This window comes from Tamandua tetradactyla, chromosome 26, assembly GCF_023851605.1.
Source record: "Tamandua tetradactyla isolate mTamTet1 chromosome 26, mTamTet1.pri, whole genome shotgun sequence".
Classification (NCBI taxonomy): domain Eukaryota; kingdom Metazoa; phylum Chordata; class Mammalia; order Pilosa; family Myrmecophagidae; genus Tamandua; species Tamandua tetradactyla.
The window spans coordinates 13,350,296-13,373,218 of NC_135352.1; the positions used below are offsets into that span (position 1 = coordinate 13,350,296).

The 22,923-nt window shown below is 40.4% G+C and overlaps 1 long non-coding RNA gene across 1 annotated transcript in view; it reads left to right on the forward strand.

Moving 5' to 3' along the window:
* Positions 1-2,236: 2,236 nt before the first annotated feature.
* The window catches only part of LOC143669905 (uncharacterized), a 104,915-nt gene continuing 84,228 nt past the window's right edge, over positions 2,237-22,923 (forward strand). The window contains exons 1-3 of the long non-coding RNA XR_013169115.1: positions 2,237-2,891; positions 8,077-8,133; positions 9,120-9,240. This is a non-coding gene — a long non-coding RNA (uncharacterized LOC143669905). The remainder of the gene's footprint in view (positions 2,892-8,076; positions 8,134-9,119; positions 9,241-22,923) is intronic.

The following is a 22,923-nucleotide window of genomic DNA, read 5'->3' on the forward strand; positions in this document are numbered from 1 at the left end:
TGCTAAACCTAAACAGGGTAACTGCTTGTTAAAACAAAATGTTTAAAATGGACCCTAGGGTTTCCTTATATATTAGACAAATATCTGTGATGCAATTGAAAATCATCCATCATAATCAGAACCAAGAAAAATCATAATTTTCATGAGAAAAAACAATTAACTGATGCCAGTCTCAAGATCAGACATTAGAATCATCTGAAAAGACTCCAAAGCAGCCATCATAAAAATACTTTAACAATCGACTAAAAATTATCTTAAAACAAATGGAAAAATTGAATAGCTCAGCAACAAAAGAGAAATTATAAAAAATGAAAATTATAGAACTTAAAAATGTAACAAATTAAAAAATAAAAATGTACTTGATGGCCTAATAGTAGAGTGGAGAGGACAGTGAAGAGAATCAGTGAAGTTGAAGATAAACAATATAATTTACCCAATCAACAATAGAGATAAAATAGACTGAAAAAAAAAAGAAAGAACAGAACCTCAGGAACTTGTGCAACAATAACAAAAGGTCCAAATATTTGTATCATCGAGATCCCTAGAGAGAGAAGAGAGGGCTAAATGAGTATTTGAAGAAGTAATGGCTGAAAACTCCCTGTATTTTGCCAAAGACACAAGCCTCCAGATCCGAGAAGCTGAGTGAATGCCAGACAGGATAAATCCAAAGACATCCATGCCAAGTTGCATTATAATTAGACTTTTGAAAATTAAAGACAAAGAAAAAATCTTGAAAGCAGCTAGAGAGAAACAGTCGGGGGACACCAATTTGAATAACAGCAGATTTCTCATTGGAAGCCATAGAGGCCATAAAAAGTGGTATAATAATTTTCAAGTGCTGAAAGAACTGTCAACTTCAAATTATACTTGTATAATATATATGGTGAAACTCCTTCAGGAACGAAAGTCTGTTGCTAGCAGTCCTACCCTTAAAAATTGACTAAAGAAAACCCAAACCAAAGGGAAATGATAAAAGAAGGAATCTTGGGGCATCCTGAAGGGAAAAAGGACAATGGAAAGAGCATAAATATCGGTACATACAATAGACCATCCTCTCCTCATGAGTTTTATAAATCATATTTCATGACTGAAACAAAATTGTAATACCATACTCAAGGCAATGATATTTAAAAGAGGGGAAGGTATAGAGACCTAAGCAGAAGTGAGGTTTCCATACTTCACTCAAAGTTGGAAAATGCTGATGTCAGGTGTTTTAAGTCACATATGTGTAGGGTAACACCCAGGGTAACCACTTCAAAAACTATACAAAGAGATGCATTCAAAAATACTATAAATGAGTCAAGTCCTAACAAATGTTCAAGTAACCTGCCAGGAGTCTGGAAAAGAAAAATAGAGGAATGAGAACCAGAACAAGCAAATAGAAAACAAGTAATAAAGTGCCAGACTTAAGCAGTAATCTATCAATAATTATCTTAAATGTAAATTATCTGAATACACCATTAAAAGACAGAGATTTGCAGAGTGGATAAAAAAACACAACACAATTATATACCGCTTACAAGAAACTCATTTCACATTTGATGAACTCATATAGGTAGCATTTTATTTGATAATGCTGACAGAATGCAACCCACCAGAAATGGACTAGATTTTTAAAAGGGGATTCATTTAATTGCAAATTTACTAATTGTCATGGCCAGCTTCATGTGTCAACTTGGCCAAGTGGTGGGACCTGTTTGTCTGGTTGGGCAAGTGCTGGCCTGTCTGTTGTAATGAGGACATTTCATAGAATTAGATCATGATCATGTCAGCTGCATCCATAGCTGATTCCATTTGTAATCAGCCAAAGCGAGTGTCTTCTGCAATGAGTGATGCTCAATCTAATCACTGGAAGCCTTTTAAGGAGGATTCAGAAGAGACAGGCTCTCTTCCTGCTTCGACTGGCAAGACCCTCCACTGGAATCGTTGGCTTCACAGCCTGCCCTGTGGATTTTGGACTCTGCGTTCCCATGGTCACGTGAGACACTTTTATAAATTTTATATTTGTGAATGTTCCCTGTTAATTCTGTTTCGCTAGAGAATGTGCCACTCTGAATCTGTGGTGGACCCCAGAAAAGCCATGCCCTCTAATCCTCATTCAGTATTGCTGGGTGGGAGTATTTTGATTGTTTCCTTGAAGATGTGACCCACCCAATTGTGGGTGGTAACTTTTGATTAGATGATTTCCATGGAGGTGTGTCTCCACCCACTGAAGGTGGAGCTGCTTGCTATAATCCTTTAAAAGAGGAAACATTTTGGAGAGAGTTCCTTTCGCTAGAGCCACGAGAAAGCCAGCAGATGCCTCCATGTTCACCATGTGCCCTTGCAGCTGAGAGAGAAATGTTGAACTTCACCAGTCTTCTTGAACCAAGGTATCTTTCCCTGATGCCTTAACTGAGACATTTCTATAGACTTGCTTTAGTTGGGACATTTTCTCGGCCTTAGAACTATAAACTGGCAACTTATTAAATTCTCCTTTTTAAAAACCATTCTTTTTCTGGTATATTGCATTCTGGCAGCTAGCAAACTAGAACACTAATTTTAGAAGGTACATGGTGATATCTGCTGGACTTCCCTCCTGGCTTCTGGTTTCAAACATCTTTTTTCAGGGCAATTCCTTTCTACATCTCCAAATGCATGGGTCTGTGTCAACTCTGAGCTCTGGGTTGTGCTGTGCTGTGCTGAGCTGTTTCTTTCTCTTCTGACCTCTCCTTGTAAGCACACAACTAATTAAATTAAGCATCTCTCATTGTAGAAGTCACTCCCTATAGCTGACCGCAGATGTAATCAACCATAGATGAATTATATATGCTGATGATTTAAGTCCACAGCAACAGAACAACTCGGCACCATCACCTGCCCAATTTGACACCTGAACCTGACTATTACAGGTAGGTTGAAAGTAAAAGGATGGAAAAAGATATCTCATGCAAACATTAATCAAAAAAAGCAGGACTGGATATAAACTATACTTTAGAGCAAAGAAAGTTACTAAGGGGCAAAGACATATGATAAGAGGATAAATCCACCAGGAAAGCACATGATCCCAAATATGTACACACCAAACAGAGCTTCAGAATACATGAAGCAAAAACTGATAAAGCTGAAAGGAGAAATAAACAAATCCACTATTACAGCCATCACTTCAATATCCCTCTCTCACCAACTGTCACTAAAGCAAGCAGAAGGAAGTAAATAACACAGATAAGAACAGAAATCAATGAAATTAAACATAGGAAAACAATAGAGAAAAATCACTGAAGCAAAAAACTGGCTCTTAGAAATAAAAAGATTGATAAACCTTCTAGCAAGATTAACAAAAATAAAAAGAAAGAAGACAAATGTGCTGGTTTGAAATGATGTATGTACCCTAGAAAAGCCATGTTTTAATCCTAATCCCATTTTCTAAAGGCAGCCGTTTCTTCTAATCCCTATTCGGTATTGTATGTTTGAAACTTTAGTTAGATCATCTCCCTGGAGATGTGATTCAAGAGTGGTTGTTAAACTGGATTAGGTGGAGGCATATCTCCACTCATTAGGGTGGGTCTTGATTAGTTTACTAGAATCCTATAAAAGAGGAAACATTTTGGAGGAGGAAGATTGTGAGAGAGCAGAACAACCTAGCCACAAGAAGGAGCCAGTGACTTTTGGAGATTAAGGAGGAAAATGCCTCCCATGCTGCTTCATGAAGTAGGAACCCAGGAGAGAAAACTAGCAGATGACACCATGTTTGCCACATGCCTTTCCAGGTGAGAGAGAAACCCCAACTGTGTTTGCCATGTGCCTTCTCACTTGAGAGAGAAACCCTGAACTTCATCGGCCTTCTTGAACCAAGGTATCTGTCCCCGGATGCCTTAGATTGGACATTTCTATGGCCTAAAAACTGTTAACTTGCAACTTATTAAACTCCCCTTTTTAAAAGCTGTTCTGTTTCTGGTATATTGCATTCCAGCAGCTAGCAAACTAGAACAACAAACAATATCAGGAATGAAATGGGAAATATAACTATAGGTCTTGAAGCCAATAAAAAAGGTAACAAGGGAAACTGTGGACAACTTTATTTTCATGAATTTGATAACTTAGGAGAAATGGACCAATTCCTTGATTCACTCCTGTGGTGGTTTGAAGCTACTATGTACCCTAGAAAAGGCTGTGTTCTTTTAACCCATTTCTGTGGGTACAGACCTGTTATGAGTGGGACCGTTTGATTAGGTTATTTAAATTAAGATGTGATCCACCCCATTCAAGGTGAGTCTTGATCCTCATACTGGAGACCTTTACAAGAGATGAAATTAAGAGAAGCTCATAGAGAAAAGCCCAGGAGAAGCTAAGAGAGGACCCACAGAAGTTTAGAGAGGAATCCACTGGAACCAGAAGCTGAAGGCAATGAAACTCAGGAGCAAAATATCAGCAGAACACAAGCCATGGGCTTTCCCATGTGATAGAGGGGTCCCTGATGCTGGCAGCCTGTCTTTAGAATCCAGGTATTGTCTTGCTGGTGCTTTGAGTTGGACATTTTCGTGACCTAAGAACTGTATATTGTAAGCTAATGAATCCCCATTGTAAAAGCCAACCCATAATCCTAAAGAAACCCTAGGGCAATATATAAGATTCTACAAAGGTCCCATGCACTAGGGTAACTTTTCAGAAACCTATAACCTCCAGATGGGTCCCAGGACCAGACAAGTACTGAAACCTATAGGGACCAGCCTTTCCAGAACATCAGCTAGTTCCATCTTCCTACCCCTTATTATTGACAGCCCCTTCCAACGTGAAAAAGTTAGAATGGGCATGGCCGAAATACTCCTAAAGAGTGGGAGAAAAATCAAAGGTGATGGTGGAGTTATACAGAGAAGGTAGGGTTTAATAAATGAGTACGATTGCTAAATCATTATATTGATATTTCTTTTAGTCTCCAGTATCTTAGAGAAACTAGAAGTAAAAACATAAATTGTGAATTGTAACCCATACCAAACTCTGAAATCTGTTCTACAAATAATTGTTGGACTGTGCTTTGAAAGTTATGGCTTTTTAGTATATATGTTATTTAAAAAAAAAAAAAAGAAAAAAAAGTGATGATAAAAATATATATTGCCTCCTAGCCTCCAATGTTCTGGAGCTGCTAGAAGGAAAAATCTGAGACAATGGTATGGTAGCCCATGACAGACCCTGGGATCTGTCCTGTAACTACTTGTTGAAGAGTACTTTGAAAACTATTGCTTTTTTCTTTCTTTGCTTTGTATATAAGTTATATTATACAATAAAAAGTTTTAAAAAATTCCTATGCATCAAGGAATTTGTCTTTGAAGAAGAGTGAGCAAAGTGACTCACTATCTTTCAGCTGATCATTGGTTATTGTTACATTATTCTGTTCTATAATTGTTTTCTGAGCACCCAAAGAAACCGTGTGGGGAAAAAAAGCCCAACCCATTTATGGTATATTATGTGTCAGCATCTTTACCAAACCAAAACAACTCCAAATTACCAAAACTCAGTAAGATGAAATAGACAATCTCAATAGTTCTACATCCATTAAGGAAATTTAATTCATAGTAACAAGATCCCCTAACTCTCCTCAAAAAAAAAAAAAAAAAGAAAGAAAAAACCTAATCAACGGGGATATGTATTAATCAGGGTTCTTTAGAGAAACAGAACCAACAGGAGGTATATGTAAACATGAGATTTATAAAATATCTCATGCAACTGTGGGAATGTAAGAATCCAAAATCTGTAGGACAGCCCATGAATTAGCAGCTCCAATGAAGGTCCTCAACCAACTCCAGAAGAGGATGGCTGGCTGAAGCAGAAAGATTCTGTCTTCTGAATTCTCCTTAAAAGCCTTTGGATAATTAGATTACATGTCACTCATTGCAGAAGACACTCCCCTTAGCAGACTGCCGATATGGTCAGCCTTGGATGCAACCAACATGTTTTAAGTCCATGAAATGTCCTCACAGTAACATATAGGCCAGTGCTTCCTTGAGCAGACAACTGGGAACCATCACCTGACCAGGTTGACACAAGAACCTGACCATCACAATCTATCCCTTGTCAACTTGTCAGCTATACACATCACCTCAAGCCATACTTAATCTCTAATTAGGAAACAATAACAGACACATTTTGTTTCTTGCCTAACAATACTCAATAGTTCTGTGTAAACCAGAAATGCACTAAATCTCTCCAGAATAGGGTGCAAGTCCTTGGGTAATATTCACTCTTAAACTTGATATCTTGCAACTTAAATACTATAACATGAACAATACAACATATGTCATATGATAAAAGGGATAAAATAGAGAGGGAAACAAAGATAGTTGCTTTACGTAAAAAAAATGCATAGATACGCATTACAAAGCAAGGAAGAAATATTCCTTGCCTCATTTCTGTAACTGATCACATGGTCATAGTTCATATTTATCACCACCTGCTTTCACTACTCATTCCCTGTTCCCTTTACCCTCAGCAAGCACCTCAGTTGGCCATGGTTCTTTTGCCTGGTGGGGTGACCCAAACCTTCATTCCTGAAGTTTCTGAGCTATTGGTAGTCCTGCATAGATTGGCTTGTGGTAGTTTTCAGGTGACTTTAATCACAGGGCGTGATAGTACTACGAGATACCCTAAGGAATCTCCTGCATTTGAGGAAAACTCTTCTTTACCTCCATTGTGTAGTTGTAGTCCTATTTTCCCTTAATAGTCAGGGTCAATCACCCCAGCCAGTAAAGTAATCCCCTTCTTTGCCTGTTTATCCAGGGGCATTAATAGTCCAAAGTGACTAGGTGGCAGTCTTAGCTTCCAGTTCAATGGAATCACTGTTGTGTCTCCTGGTGGAAGGAGCACTCCTCCTTCTGGAACTAAAATTTGTAGACCAGCAGAGCTCAAGATTGCAGAGACAGGAAGCAAATATTTTTCTAGTAGATCACTAGGGGTAATAAGGAGTGGTTCCACTCCCATTTCTGCCCCTTGATTCCTGGACCTGTGAATCCTGGCTATGGGAGAAACAGCAGTATAAATTGGACGCTGATTCAGAGCATATACACCCTCCTGGAGAACGCTGCCGCAGCCCTGAAAGGTATTGCCACCTAATTGACACAGTAATTGGGTATTCAAAAGGCCATTACACCATTCTATCAATCCAGCTGCTTCAGATGATGGGGAACATGGTAAGACCAGAGAATTCCATGAGCATGTGCCCATTCCCACACTTCATTGCTGTGAAGTGGGTTCATTGATCAGAAGCAATGCTGTGTGGGATAACATGAAGGTGGATAAGACATTCTGCAAATCCAAGGATGGTAGTTTTGGTAGAAGCACTGTGTGCAGGGGAGGCAAACCTATATCCAGAGTATGTGTTAGAACAAATCGCTGCCCCTTCCATGATGGAAGTGTCCAATATAATCTGCCTGCCACATGGTTCACCTCAGGGAATGGTGTCACATTAGGAGCTAAGTGTGGGACTCTGCTGTTGGCAGATTGGGCACTCAACAGTGGCTGTAACCAGGTCAGCCCTGGTGAGTGGAAGTCCATGTTGTTGAACCCATGTATAACTTCCATCCCTACCATATGACCTCTTTGTCCATGAGCTCATTGAGCAATGATAGGAGTAGCTGTGGAAAAAAGCCAACTGGTATCCATGAAACGGGTCATCTTATCAACCTAATTATTAAAAAATCTTCCTCTGCTGAAGTCCCCCTCTGGTGTGCATTCACATGGGACACAAATACCTTCATGTTTTTCAGCCACTCAGAAAGGTCTATACACATATCTTTTACCCAGACCTCTTTGTCACCAATCTTCCAATCATGGTCCTTCCGAGTCCCTGACCATCCAGCCAAATCATTAGCAACAGCCCATGAGTCAGTATACAAATGCACCTCTGGCCAGTTCTCCTTCCAAGTAAAATGAGCAACCAAGTGCATACTCAAAGTTCTGCCCACTGTGAGGATTTCCCCTCACCACTGTCCTTCAGGGATATCCCAGAAAGGGGCTGCAGTGCTGAATCTATCGACTTTTGGGTGGTATTTGCATATTATGCAGAACCATCTGCCAACCAGTCTCAATTTTTCTCTTCTTTAGTCAACTGACTGGAAGGAACTCCCGAAGAGGCCAGAGCTCTGGGCTCAGAAAGAGAAGGTAATGTGGCAGAAGTGGGAACTATGGGTATTTGGGCCACTTCCTCATGCAACTTACTTGCGTCTTTAGGACCTGCTCTAACACTATATATACCATTTCCATTTTATGATGGAGTGCTGCTGTACATGCCCAACTTTATGGCTTGGTGGGCCAGACAACATCCAGCTCATTGTCTCATGATAATGTAGCATCTCATGGTTAAGTGTTCAGTCTCTGCTAAGGCCCAGTAACAGGCCAAAAACTGTTTCTCAAAAGGAGAGTAGATATCTGCAGCGGATAGCAAGGACTTACTCCAAAATCTTAAGGGCCTTTGTTGTGGTTCTCCTACAGAGACCTGCCAAAGGCCCCAGACAGCATTTCTATTTGCCACTAACACATCCAGCACCATTGAATCTGCTGGATCATATGGTCCAAGTAGCAGAGCAGCTTGTGGAGCAGCCTGAACCTGTTGCAGAGACCCTCTTGTTCAGTCCCCCACTCAAAACTAGCTGTTTTTCTGGTCACTTGGAAAATGGGCTAGAGTAACACACCCAAATGGGAAATATGTTGTGTCCAAAGTCCAAAGAGGTCAACTAAGAAGTGTGCCTCTTTCTTGGTCATAGGAGGGGCCAGATGCAACAGCTTATCCTTCACTTTAGAAGGGATATCTTGACATGCTCTACACCACTGGACACCTAGAAATTTCACTGAGGTGGAAGGCCCCTGTATTTTTGTTGAATTTTTCTTCCATCCTCTGACACACAAATGCTTTACCAATAAGTCTAGAGTAGTTGCTACTTCTTGCTCACTAGGTCCACTCAACATGATATCATCAATATAATGGACCAGTGTGAAGTCTTGTGGGAGAGAGAAACAATCAAGTTCCCTGCAGACAAGATTATGACATAGGGCTGGAGAGTTGATATACCTCTGAGGTAGGACAGTGAAAGTATACTACTGGCCTTGCCAGCTGAAGGCAAACTGTTTCTGGTGGTCTTTACTAACAGCTACTGAGAAGATAGCATTTGCCAGATCAATAGCTGCTTACCAAGCACCAGGGGATATATTGATTGCTCAAGCAATGATACTACATCTGGAACTGCAGCTGCAATTGGAGTCACCACCTGGGTGAGGTTATGATAATCCATTGTTTTCTGCACAGGCTAAATAGGGGAGTTGAATGGGGATGTGATGGGAATTATCACCCCTGCTTCCTTTAAGTCCTTAAAAATGGCACTAATCTCTGTAATCTCTCCTGGAATTCAGTATTGTTTCTTATTTAATATTTTGCTAGGTATGGGCAGTTCTAGTGGCTTCCACTTTGCCTTTCCTACCACAATAACCCTTACTCCGAGTCAGAGAGCCAATGTGGGGATTCTGCCCACATTCCACTCAATATGAATACTAGAGTAACATTTTGGGTCCCCTAGAATTAATGTTACTTCTGAAGCAATGTCTAACAATCCCCAAAATAGCTGATCATTTCCTTCTCCCCAGTGCACAGTTACCCTGGTAAAAGGCCATAGGTCTTCTTGGGGAAGGCTGGAAGGAAGATTAGCAGTATAAATCTGTGGCAGTATAACAAGGTCCTTTCCCTTGTTTCCCGGTCCCTTTGACCGGGCCTTTCCGTCATTCAAGGGGCTCTGGATCTGTAAACTGTCTCAAGTGTAGTAATTGATTAAGGGGCCATGATTCTCAGTTTTGTAATTCAAGTTAGACTTCTGTTCATCTAGAACTCTTTGCTTACACAGCTCAAACAAGAATGTAGTAAACTGTCCAACTATTGTACTTCCAGGTACTCCATTATCTACTAGCCAACACCACAAGTTTAAACACCACAAGTCTACTAGCCACTACCATAGGTCTCTGCAAGTCAGAATATTTTGACACTTTCTTTGAGTCTGCTGTCCATTATGATAGCCATGCCTACCTTTTCTTTGGTGATTAAGTGCTAACAGCTGGCTTTTACCAACTGGGGATCTAATTATTCTGTTTAAGGATTCCAGCTCAGTGACAACAGTTCCCACAATAATCTGACCTAAAGAGATGGGTGACTACAGAGCTCTTTAAGAATGATGGAGCTAGTTTCACAAATTTATTTCTTACAGTTCTAGTAAATGGTATGTTCTTTGGACATTCCTGGGTGAGCAGGCCTTCCATGATATATCCATTCTAAATTTCCAATCTCTAAAAGCCTTTGGATCCCCTCATCTACATTATACCAGAGCACTTCTGGCATTTCAACCTCAGGTAATATCAGCCACATTTGATCCATATTTCAGCCAACCATCCAAACAAACTGTTAATGCCCTTTCTAACCCCTCAAGATACAACATTGAATGCAGCATCTCTGCTTAGTTGGCCCATATCAATAAATTCAGCCTGATTCAGATTTACATTCCTTCCACCATTATCCCACACTCTTAATAGCCATTCCCACACATATTCCTCTCATTTATGTCTATATAAATTGGAAAACTCATGCAGCCCTTTAGAGTATAGTGTACCTGCCCATGGTTGACACGTTGCACCTCACCTTTTGGGGTCGATTGGGACTTTATTCTAGTTATAGGTTTGGAAGAAATGAGGGGTGGTAGGGGTGGGTCATGAAAAGAATTAGAAGTGTCTTTCAAGCCAGTTACCTCAGGGTATTCTTTGCAGTTTCATCTGGTGAAAAAAGAATTAATCTCTCCATGCAGAGGAGCAAGGGATATTTCCCTAGGGGAGGTAGTTATTTGCCTTGCAGGCACTGAAGGGTTAATCTCTTCAGGTGGAGCTAGATGGTGTGTTGATCTGAAAGGATTATGGACTAGAAGAGTCAACCTATTTTGTAGAGGCAGCCCTTTCTTTTAATCCCTATTCAGTATTGTAGGTTGGAACCTTGATTAGATTATCTCCACAGCAATGTGGCACACCCAATTGTGGGTATTAACCTTTGATTAGAGGGAAATGTAACTACACCCATTTCAGGTGAGTCTTGATTAGTCTACTGGAATCCTTTAAAAGAGGAAGCATTTTGGAGAGAGCAAGAGAGTCATAAGAGGAGAGCAAGGAGAACCATGAGAGCCCACACAGTGAGACACCTTTGTAGATGAAGAAGAAAAATGCTCCAGAGGGAGCATCACGAAACAAGAAGCATGGACTGAAACCTAGCAGACAATGCTATGTTTGTCATGCCTTTCCAGTTGAGAGAGAAATTCTGAACTTCATTGGCCTTTCTTGAGTGAAGGTAACCTCTTGTTGGTGCCTTAATTTAGAAATTTTTATAGACTTCCTTTAATTAGGACATTTTCATGGCCTTAGAACTGCCAAACTTGCAACTTAATAAATTCTCCCTATGAAAAGCCATTCTGTTTCTGGTATATCACATTCTGGTAGCTAGCAAACTAGAATAGATGGCCAAGTCCTCAGGGTGGACTGGATGTCAGGAAGCCACTTCCTCAAGTTAGGCTGGACCTCATGACAAACTGGAGGTGGGATAGCTATGTCTTCATGGCAAACCATCACAGTTTTATCTAGAAAAGATTCAGAAGAATCTAGGGTTTCAATGTCCCCACAGCTATCATTATCAATCCATAGATCCCCAAACCAATTTTCAGGGTCCCATCACATGCTGCTTTGAATCTGGTTGTATACCCCAGAGAAGCCAGGTTTTTAAGTCCTCATTCAATATTGCTGGGTGGGATCTTTTTTATTGTTTCTACGGAGATATGACCCAACTTTGATTAGATGGGTTCCATGGATATGTGTCTCCACCCATTCAAGGTGGGGTTGCTTACTGGAGCCTTTTAAGAGGGAAATGGAAAAAACTTTAGAGTCACAAGAACCAACAGAGCCACCAGAACCAACAGAGCCAACAGAGCTGACAGAGCCAACAGAATGGACAGAACCCCAAGGAAGCTGTTGAAGAAGGCTGGAGAGAAAGCCAGCAGATGTCACCATGTATCTTTCCAGCTGAGACAGAAACTCCTAACATCATTGGCCATCTTGAACCAAGGTATCTTTCTCTGGATGCCTTAATTTGAACATCTTTATAGCCTTGCCTTAATTTGGGCATTTTCATGGCCTTAGAACTGTAAACTTGCAACTTAATAAATGCTCCTTTTTAAAAGTCGTTCCATTTTTGGTATGTTACATTCCAGCAGCTTACAAGTTAGAGCACACTCCTTTCCAATCACTGCCCTCACTTTAATAGCAGACACCCTGCAAGGTTGAGATTTCAGTTTATATTGTAAATCTGCTCCTCTAACAGTGAGATTCTGGTCTGGTTTTCAGAGATCTCAAGTTTGAGGTGACAGGAAATAAAATTTTCCTTCAGGGCATTCATAGAAACATTTACATCTTCCATACAGCACTTAAGCAGCAAATTTGAAGTCTTCAGCGCGTCCCTTTCATTTATAACTGCATCCAGCATATTAAAGAAAAATCCAGCCAACATCATCATACCTTTTAACTCCACAAAACTCTGTTAAAATGTCAAAAACATTCTCACTCAAAGCCTTGTCTCACATAAGTGTACAATTAGCAGAATCACATGGTAATATTTTGCTTTTTTCTTTTACCAGCTCATGCTATGGACTGTCATTACATGGCATTGGATGACTTTATATTTGGAAATGGACTCATCAGTGCCTTTGAATCTAATTAAAGTAGAAAACCAATCATAAGGCCCCTTTTTGAGATTCTGTTTCTCGAGAACCACTCCAGGTATCAAGTTGTATTAGTCAGGATTCTCTAGAGAAACAGAACCAACAGGAGATATCTGTAAATATGAGATTTCTAAAAGTGTCTCACACAACCATGGGGATATAAGAGTCCAAAAATGTGTAGGGCAGCCTGTAAACTGGCAGCTCCAACAAAGGTCCTCAACCAACTCCCCAGGAGAAAATGGTTGGCTGAGGCAGAAAGAGAGATTCTGTCTTCTGAATTCTCCTTAAAAGCCTTTGTGTGATTAGATTAAGTGTCACTCATTACAGAAGGCACTCCCCTCAGCTGACTGCAGATGTAATCAGCTGTGGATGCAACCAATGGGCTCGTGGTTTAAGTCCATGAAATATCCTCACAGCAACAGATAGGCCAGTGCTTCCTTGAGCAGACAACTGGGAACCATCACCTGACCAAGTTGACACATGAATCTGACCATCACAAGGTATAACAAAGTGACACAATCTTGCTGAAAGAGTGCCCGATAGCTAAATGAACAAAACAAAGTACAATCAGATTGTAGCCAAAAGTATAAAATAAATACCTATGAGTCCAAAGTGACATAAATAAATGATGGACTAAATAAATAAATGGGTGAGAAGAGAAATCTCCTATGCAAAAGAAATCCAACTAATTTGTGTAGATAGTCTGCCCTCAAGGAAGGGAAACATAACTCCCCATTTCTTAAGTGTAGTGACTTCCTTCTGAAGAATTCTATATGGAAAGGAGGAGAATAGAGTAAATTCACATGGAGATCCCTGACAAAGACTGCCTTAGTCAGGTGATTGTGGTCATCAACAGTTATATGTCATGTTAGTATGTGCCCTTGACATGGTGGATGAAAAGACTCTTTGGTCTTCCTCCCCATAATACTGATCTTTCATGAATATTATGAAAGATGATTTCATAATATGACTTCTCATATGATTTCATGAGGATTGCATCAGATAATATCCAATTAACAGGCTCCCTACAAAATTTCTTATCAGTACACCTCAAAACTATCAATGTCATCAAGCACAAGGAAAGCCTGAAAAACTGTCAGAGCCCAGAGGATCCAGAAGAGACTTGATGGCTGAATGTAATGTAGTAACATGGGTGGGGTCCTGACTCAGAAAAAAGACATTAGATAAAAAGGAAGGAAATCTGAATACAGTTTGGTCATTAGTTAATAGTAATAGATCAGTATTGACTCAATAATTGCCACAAAGTGATCTCTGTACTATTTCGTATTACTGCAAATAAGTCTGTAAGTATTACAATAAATTTTCAATTAAAAATGTATAAATACCTAGATGCCACAGTCAATGGCAACAGGGATGATTTTGTACTTGCCTAGAGGAGCAAATGACAGTAGATGAAAGGAAGAGAAAGGAATTTGGAGAAGGCAGTGATGAAAAATAAGGAAAGGAGAAGCTATAAGAAATGTATGGCAGCACCTCTGAAGTTTACAAATAAGGAAACTTACCAAACTGCTAAGAATACTGAAATTCCCTCTTCTTATTTTGTCTCTATTCCATTTCTGAGTCTTACAGCAGCTGATCTATTTGCAATATACAGGTGTGGAGCTTTAAATCCATCTGGATGTAATTTGATGGAATTCTGTCCATTTTAAAGTGAATATAGCTGGTTCCCTTGACTTTTAGTGTACAACAAAAGTAGTTTTTAAAATCTTTGACAATGATTAATTTACTTTTGATTTGTCATGTGCAGTCCTATAGTTTTAGGCTTTCCTTCCAGTCTTTTGGCTTTGTGTTTCTTAACATAAATGATTTACTTTGAAAATTGTCCAGTAATTAATAAATGTAACCATAGGGTAAGGAATAATAAAAAAGCAATGCTCTTCCATGCCTATACATCCTCCAAAAATAAAAAACAAAAAGCAATGCTCCATAATTTTCAACCTTCTTGTCAATGATCAGTCAATTGCCAAGCCTTTTTCTTTAATGCTCATAACTCTCGTTTCTCCTTCTAAAATGACATTGGAGATCAAATTAGTGGAAGCTAATTAAAAATAGCTTTGCAACAAAGTGATTCACCAGCTTTGCTGTGCCTCATGATTGACAGCCTTTTTTAAAAGAGCAAATATGACATGTTACCACATGCTTAATAGTAATAAATTGGTACTTCCAGGAAGATGGCAGAATAGAATAGGCTGAGTTCACCCTTGCTCCAAGGAACAGCTAGAGAAATGACAACAAAACCAACTGGGACAGTGATTCCAGGGTGCAAATGACCTGAAAGTGTTTTCTACACCACATAGGGAGGTCCTGGATGAAAAAGTTAAGGAACTTAAATGCAGAGTACCAGAGACCATCAGCTACTGCAAAAAGCCTAATGTGCCACTTTCCAATTGGAGGCCCAGAACCCTTAGGAGTTCATGGACAGGGAGGTGGGGACGAGGAATTAGCCAAGCTGCACTTATTGCAAGTGTTACACCCACCTGACCACCAGAGTTACTGCCCTGGCAACCTGCCCCCTGTACCCCACCCACTTGAGCCCCAAGCCCCCTTGTCCCAAGCATCCCCTGACCCCCTCCATGACCCAGGCACACACACACCATGCCTCACCCACCCCCACACCCTAGACACACACACATCTGCACTCTGCTCCCCGTGCATGCACTCACGTGTGCATCCTCGCCCTGCTCCCTACCCCGCACATGCACACACTGATGTCTCTGCTCCTGAACTCCACCTGTCACACCCTGCATATGGTACACCCGTGCCTGGCCTCATCCCTGCTATCCCTGATCCCAGAACTCCGTGAGTATGTGTCCCGTCCCCTGCAACCTGAGCCCCCTGATCCCTGTGCTGCACATATGCATGCATCCGTACCCTGCCCACACACAACCCCACACACCCCTGTCCCGCCCTCCTGTTCCCTGCACTCCATCCCCCCTCCACCTGCACACATCCCCCCAGACCCCAGGATCCCCCACAACACCTGCCACCTATGCCCCAACCTCTATGTCCCAAACCCTGTGCCCCAGTCCCCATGCTCCCTGCACCCGCATCCACAAGCACCACCACCCTGCCCATACTCCCATCCCCACACACCCATGTCCTGCCCTTCTGCTCCCCATGCACTGCCTCCCAGCACACCCACACGCCATGCACCACACAGTCCCTGTGATCCACCTTCCACACATGCCCTGCCTCTGTGTCTTCCACACTGTGCCCTGCCCTTGCACTCTGAGGCCTGCCTTAGCCATAGCCCACACCCACAGCCTCTGCATTGTACCAGTATAGCACCCCCTGCCCTGCACCTAGCCCTGCATCACACCCTGCCTCTATGGCCCCCATGCCATCCCCCTACAACCCTGCACCCCATACTCCACACTTGCAGGCACCAGTGTAGCAACTCCACCCTGCACCCCACCCTACACCACAGCCTACTACTGTACCATTGTGCCCCATCCCAGGCCCTGGGCCCTACCTCATGCCCATCCTGCAAGTAAAAAACCTTAGACTACTGAGGGAAAACTTCCAAAGTAAATCTATCAAGATAATTAAATGCCTCAAAGGTAACAGAAAATCACAGAGCATATGAAGATGCAGATATATATATAGCCCAGCCCATGATCAATTAAAACACCAGAGGAGATGCAGACTTTGGAGCAACTAATTAAAGATGTTCATGAAACTCTACTAAATAAATGCAACAGGTTGGCTTATGAGAAAAAGGAGATCAGGGAGACACTAAAAGAGCATAAAGAAGAGTTTGAAAAAATAAATAGAAAAAATAACAGATACCACAGACATGAAAGATACTGTAGACCAAATAAAAAATAAGCTAGAGACACCCAATAGCAGATTTGAAGAGACAAAAGAAAAAACAAGTGAACTAGAGAACAAGACAATTGATTTCAAATGTGCAAAAGAGCAAATGGCCAAAAAAAAAGGAAAAAGTTGAATTTGAATTTGATCTCAGGGAAATGATGGACAGCATGAAACACCCAAATATAAGAATAATAGGTGTTAAGGAGATAATAGGGGAAAACTTCCCAACACTTATAAATGACATAAATACGCAAATCAAAGAAGTCTAACAAACCCCCAATAGAATAAACCCAAATAGGTCGGTTCCAAGACACATACTAATTACTCATCTGTTGATAAGGTAGATAAAAGGAGCATCAGACACAAGGTTTTCACAATCATACAGTCACATTGTAAAAGCTGTATCATTATACAATCATCTTCAAGAAACATGGCTACTGGAACACAGCTCTACATTTTCAGGCAGTTCCCTCCAGCCTCTCCAGTACATCTTGACTAACAAGGTGGTATCTATTTAATGCATAAGAATAAACTCCAGGATAACCTCTCGATTCTGTTTGGAATCTCTCAGCCATTGACACTTATTTTGTCTCATTTCACTCTTCCCCCTTTTGGTTGAGAAGGTTTTCTCAATCCCCTGATGCTGAGTCTCAGCTCATTCCGGAATTTTTGTCCCACGTTGCCAGGAAGGTCCACACTCCTGGGAGTCATGTTCCACGTAGACAGGGGGAGGGTGATGAGTTTGCTTATTGTGTTGGCTAGAGAGAGGCCACATGTGAGCAGCAAAAGAAGTTCACTTGGGGGTGACTCTTAGGCCTAATTCTAAGTAGGCTTGACCTATCCTTTGTGGGGTTAAGTTTCATATGAACAAACCCCAAGATTGGGGACTCAGTTTATAGCTTTGATTGTCCATACTGCTTGTGAGAATATCAAGAATTCAACTTGGGGAAGTTGAATTTTCCCCCTTTCTCACCATTCCCCGAAGGGGACTTTGCAAATACTTTTTTTGAATCAGAGTCTTTAGGCATCTGAGTAGCTCTTATTTTATAAAACAAGCATATTTCCGCAAATGGTAGAGTACCAGGTTTGAAAATGTCTAGGTTAAAACTATTCTGAAGAAGAGGCAGTGATAATTTTTTAGAGACAATAAAATAAGCATGGATGGTGGAGGAGGAGATTTACATATGTCAAGAAAATTCACAGACCTGAGTCAAGGCATTAGTCTTCAGAGTCTATAGAAGAAAGTGACTTTCCTTGGTGGAGGGCTCTAACTATGCATTTTTCCTCTTTGGCCTAATTGCTATCCTTTCATTTGTCCCTCATAGCTTCAGACCCCAGCTGCAACAAGAAAATGGCCAAATGGCCAAGAGTCCTGATAACTGATGGGCATTGTGCCTGTTTGAATCTGTTGTGTACCCCAGAAAAGCCATGTCCTTTAATCCTCACTCAGTATTGCTGGGTGGGAGCTTTTTGATTGTTCCCATGGAGATGCAACTCACCTGATCGTGGGTATTAACTTTTGATTAGAGGGAGATGTGATTCCAGCCATTCCAGGTGGGCCTTGACTGGAATCCTTTAAAAGAGGGAACATTTTGGAGAGAGTCCCTTTTTAGAGCCATGAGAAAGCCACAGCAGAGCCGAGCAGAGCCATGAGGCCAAGAGCTGACACTGCCAGAGACCTTTGGAGATGAAGTAAGAATACGTCCCTAGGGAAGCTTCATAAAACAAGAAGCCAGGAGAGAAAGCTAGCAGACACTGCCATGTTCATCATGTGCCTTTCCAGTAGAGAGAGAAACCCTGAACTTCATTGGCCTTCTGGAACCAAGGTATCTTTCTCTGAATGCCTTAGATTGAACATTCCTATAGCCTTCCTCTAATTGAGACATTTTTGAGGCGTTAGAACTGTAAACTTGTAACTTATTAAATTCCCCTTTTTAAAAGCCATTCCGTTTCTGGTATATTGCATCCCAGCAGCTAGCAAACTAGAATAGACACCAATATTTCATGAAGATTAAAACAAGGAATAAAACCCCTGCTCTAGGCAGAATCCTCCAGCTTATGAAGTTTCTTTAAGAAATTCTCCTAATCTCTATTTCTAGGGCCCCCAAGCCCTGCCTAAGTCTCAGGATGTCCAGCTTGACAGGTTATTGATTTCATGTGGTGCAATCAGGTGTTAGAGGACATGCTGACCTGGTCTGCCAAGGGCCCCCTCCCTGCAGCTCACAGTTGCCAGGGACGTAGAATGCCTAGCAGCTGGAAACACTCTCTCCAAACCACCTGCTGGGGATGCTCATGAGCAAACGAGGTGCATAGTCTCAGGAGCTAATAGCTGCCCTGGTTGTCCTTAAATGGATATCATCTGTTGTGTCAAGTGTTTTACGTATGTTTTCTTCTTGCAATTTCCCTGAAATGTAAATGTTATCGACATTATTTTATAGAGGAAGAAACTGAGGCTTGAAGAAGATAACTGGCCCCAGTCATGCAGCTGGTAAGTGGCAGATGCAAGGTTTAAACTCTAAAGACCAAGCTTTTAAAATTAATACTGCCTCTTTCATGAAAGACCCATCAGTCAGCTCTTGATCAACTGGTTAGAGCAGGTGCCCTAAGGTATTAGCTAAGAAGTGCTCCCAGAGGTGCTTTGCAATCTTCAAAGCACAACCGCAAACATTGATCAGCCTTCAAAACCCTAGGGAAAAGCTCTAATGGGGTAGAACCTTAAGCACTGTAATAAATCTGTGGGAAAAATATATGGCAGCTGGAAGGCCTGCTCAGCAGCTCCTCAGATTATAGCACCTCTGTGGAAGTGCAGCCTGTGGGTTCCCACCTATCCTTGACTCCCACAAAGCTTCTCTCCAGTAGAACAGAAAATACCAATGAATTGGTCATATCTTGGTCTTCCTGGCTTCCCCAGGCTCAGACCTCACACTTCCTTTTTTTTCTTTGCATCTGCCATTAAACTTTGCCATGTGCCGTAAATACAATGCAGGGAGGATTTAAAGATAATATTCTAAGCTTTTACAATGTGACCGTATGATTGTGAGAACCGTGTGTCTGATGCTCCTTTGATCAGGGTGTGGACAAATGAATAAAAAATATGGATAAAAAATAAATAATAGGGGAACAAGAGTTAAAATAGAGTAGATTGAAGTATTGGTGGTCAATGAGAGGAAGGGGTAAGGTATGTGGAATGTATGAGTTTTTCTTTTTTCTTTCTTTTTCTGGAGTGATGAAATGTTCAAAAAAATGACCATGGTGATGAATACACAACTATGTGATGATATTGTGAGCCACTGATTGTACACCATGTATGGAATGTTTGTATGTCAAGAATGTTTGTATGTTAGGTTTTTACAATAAAAATATTAAAATCAGAAGAAAATGTTCTGAATATCTATCTATAGTTAATGTTTGCCCAATTTAAATAAAACACTGTTCATTGTGTTATATGTAATGATGGCACTCATTAACTGCATAATGGCTTCATGCTCCCTCATCTAAAATATGGAATATGCTCAATATTAAAAATTAAAATTAATCCATCAAAATCTAACGACTAAATAGGGATATTAAACAGTAAGAGGCATTATTTGGTTCTGTGTAAAATTGTCATGAGATTCATGAAAATAATTGGCAAATTTTGACACAGGACCGAGTCTGAGTTAAAAATAAAATCGCATGCAGACCAAGTTATAGATTTGTTGTATCCATTTAGTATAAGGGTTCACCTAATTATACCCAAGTTGCAGCTTGATTGAGCCATTAGCTCTTTCCATCCTGACCAGTTTCCTCCCTGGATTATTTAATATGGAGAGGAGGTGAGCCAAACTGTTAAATGGTTCACAGGCTTCCTGGACTGACATTGTCTTCATTTTTTTAAAATAATATTTTAATCATTTCAAAATTTTCCTGATTGGGTCTCTGCCTAATTTAGTGAAATCTCTGTTATTAAAAATTTGTTTCAGTTTCCCCGCCCTGGAATGTTGTGTTTTTACATAACATAATACATGTTTACAATACATAATACATGTTTATTTTAGAAAATTTGAGAACTAGATTAAAGACAAAAGAAATATCACATAGAATTCCACTGCCCAAAGATAGTCTCATATTTACATATTTTACTTATTTATTTAAAGTAACTTTTTCTTCTGCATCCTATTTTCACATAATTATGTTTATGATGGATATCCAATTTTGTATCTAGCTTTTTTAAACTTAACATTGTAACAAGTATTTCCCCAGATGATACAAATATTTTTTTAAATACAACATTCTGTTGAATAAATATATAATTTGCATACACACCCAAAAATTTGGGACATTTTAAGCTACTTTCATTTTTTTCCCCACCATTTTATAAGCAATGCTTCAAAGCATTTGCATAGAAATTTTCTTTCTGTATTGCAAGTGTCTAGTTTAGGATTCGTTTGCAGAAGTGGAACTACTTTGAAATTGAGTATTTAATATTCTGGCATATATTGCCAAATGGCTTTCCAAAAGGGTTGTCCTAAATCACATGGTCAAATTGTCGTTCAGAGGTTTCCCGTTCATCGCATCTTCAAAAACATTGGTTATTGCAGATTTTTAGATTTTTGCAATTCAGTAAGCAATAAGATAAAATAAAATGTCATTTTATTGTTGTTCTAGAGCCACATAATTTTTAGAAGTAGTATAATAGTTGTGAAAATAATTTCAGTCCTTAAAAATATAACTCCTTGTTTCCTTATGTATAACATGGGAATAATAACAGCTCTGTTACAGGGTTATTTTAAGGATTAAATAAAATGGTACTTGTAAAATATTGAGTGCAAAAAGTACTCATTAAATGACAGCTTTGATTATTATGATATTTACTAGTTAATCGGTTATTTAAAAAAAGAAATTCCTTTAAGTATTTAACCCATTATGTAGAATTTAATCCTATTTCGAGATGAGATAGCAAGCTTCTTTGGTCTTCTCATCTCTGCTTTTGGAAGGTACACACAGTCTGTATACACTTAAAGACCAACAGTCCTTTTAGGAGCTCCCATCCAATGAAGGGTGTGTTGTACCTGTAAGAGAAAGAAATACTGTGGCAGATAGGAGTTCAGTGTTGTGCTGAGGCATCCACTTTGTCTCTCACTTGGTTTATTGTCCCCTGGTTCTGACTTCAGTGTCTTCTCTAATAACTTCAGTAATCACTGCCCTCAGACACAGGGTTTCAATGATTACTAGCCAAACCAAGGTGGGGTTTCATCCTTCAATTCAATCATTCAAAACCATGACAGAGTTTCTCACACATGTTAGGCACTGGGACTTCAGAAGGAAAAAGACATGCAGAAGCATCTGCCTCTTCTTCCTCAAAGAGTAAGGGAGCATTTTCCTGTGATTATGTATCCACATCGTCTCCATGTACACTATCCATGGGACATTTCTACCTGGATATCCCCTTCTATCCAAACTCCATGTGTCTAAAGCTGAATTCATCATTTTCTGCCTGACATCCGTGTGATTCAGCATCAAGACTACAAATCCTGGAGTCAACTTTTAGTCCTTTTTTGGCCCTCACCTGTCACATCTGATCTTCCAAGGAAGACTGGTTAATTCTTCCTTCATGTGTCTATATTTATTCCTTTCTTTATCATTCTTGCACTAGTTCAGGACCTTACCATAATCTGACCGGTTTCCCTGCAGCTTCCTCCTGCTCTGACCTGCCACAATTAGTTTAGTCCATGTCACCTCCCTGAAAACTTTGCAGTGGGTTTCCTTTGCTTAGAATATAAAATCCAAAGCGTCTAGTCTCAGAAACTTCTGAGCCTTCTATAACCTGAATCCAGTCCATTTTCCTAGCCTGATTTTAGTAAATTTCCTACACAGATCTTCAGCTCTAACCAGATTGGTTCATTCAGCTTTCCACCCACATGCCTTTTACACTGTTCTGCCATTTTGTCTCTTTGACTATGGTGTCGCCATGCCTACAATGCCTTTCCTTCCCTTTCTATAAAAGTCTTATTCATCCATTGAAGTTCCCACGCTTCCATATCCTGTCTGTGGTGGGGGTGGGGTCTCAAAAGGAACTTCCCAGTAAATAGTATCCCCCTTCCCTGGCCAGGTTGTGAAATTTTGAGAAATGAAACCAAGAGTAAAAGATGGAGGTCATGATATTAGCATTACTGGTAAAGAAGGATTGAGGACTTGCCTGTGTGTGAGAGACAAATGGGCCTGGCAGATAACTCACAGTTTAAAGCAGACTCACCCACCCACCCAGCCTTGAGCAGTGTTCCCAGCAAAGAGAAACTGAAGAGAATTCCTTCTTTCTGTTGGCAGCCCCCTGCCAAGAGGAAGA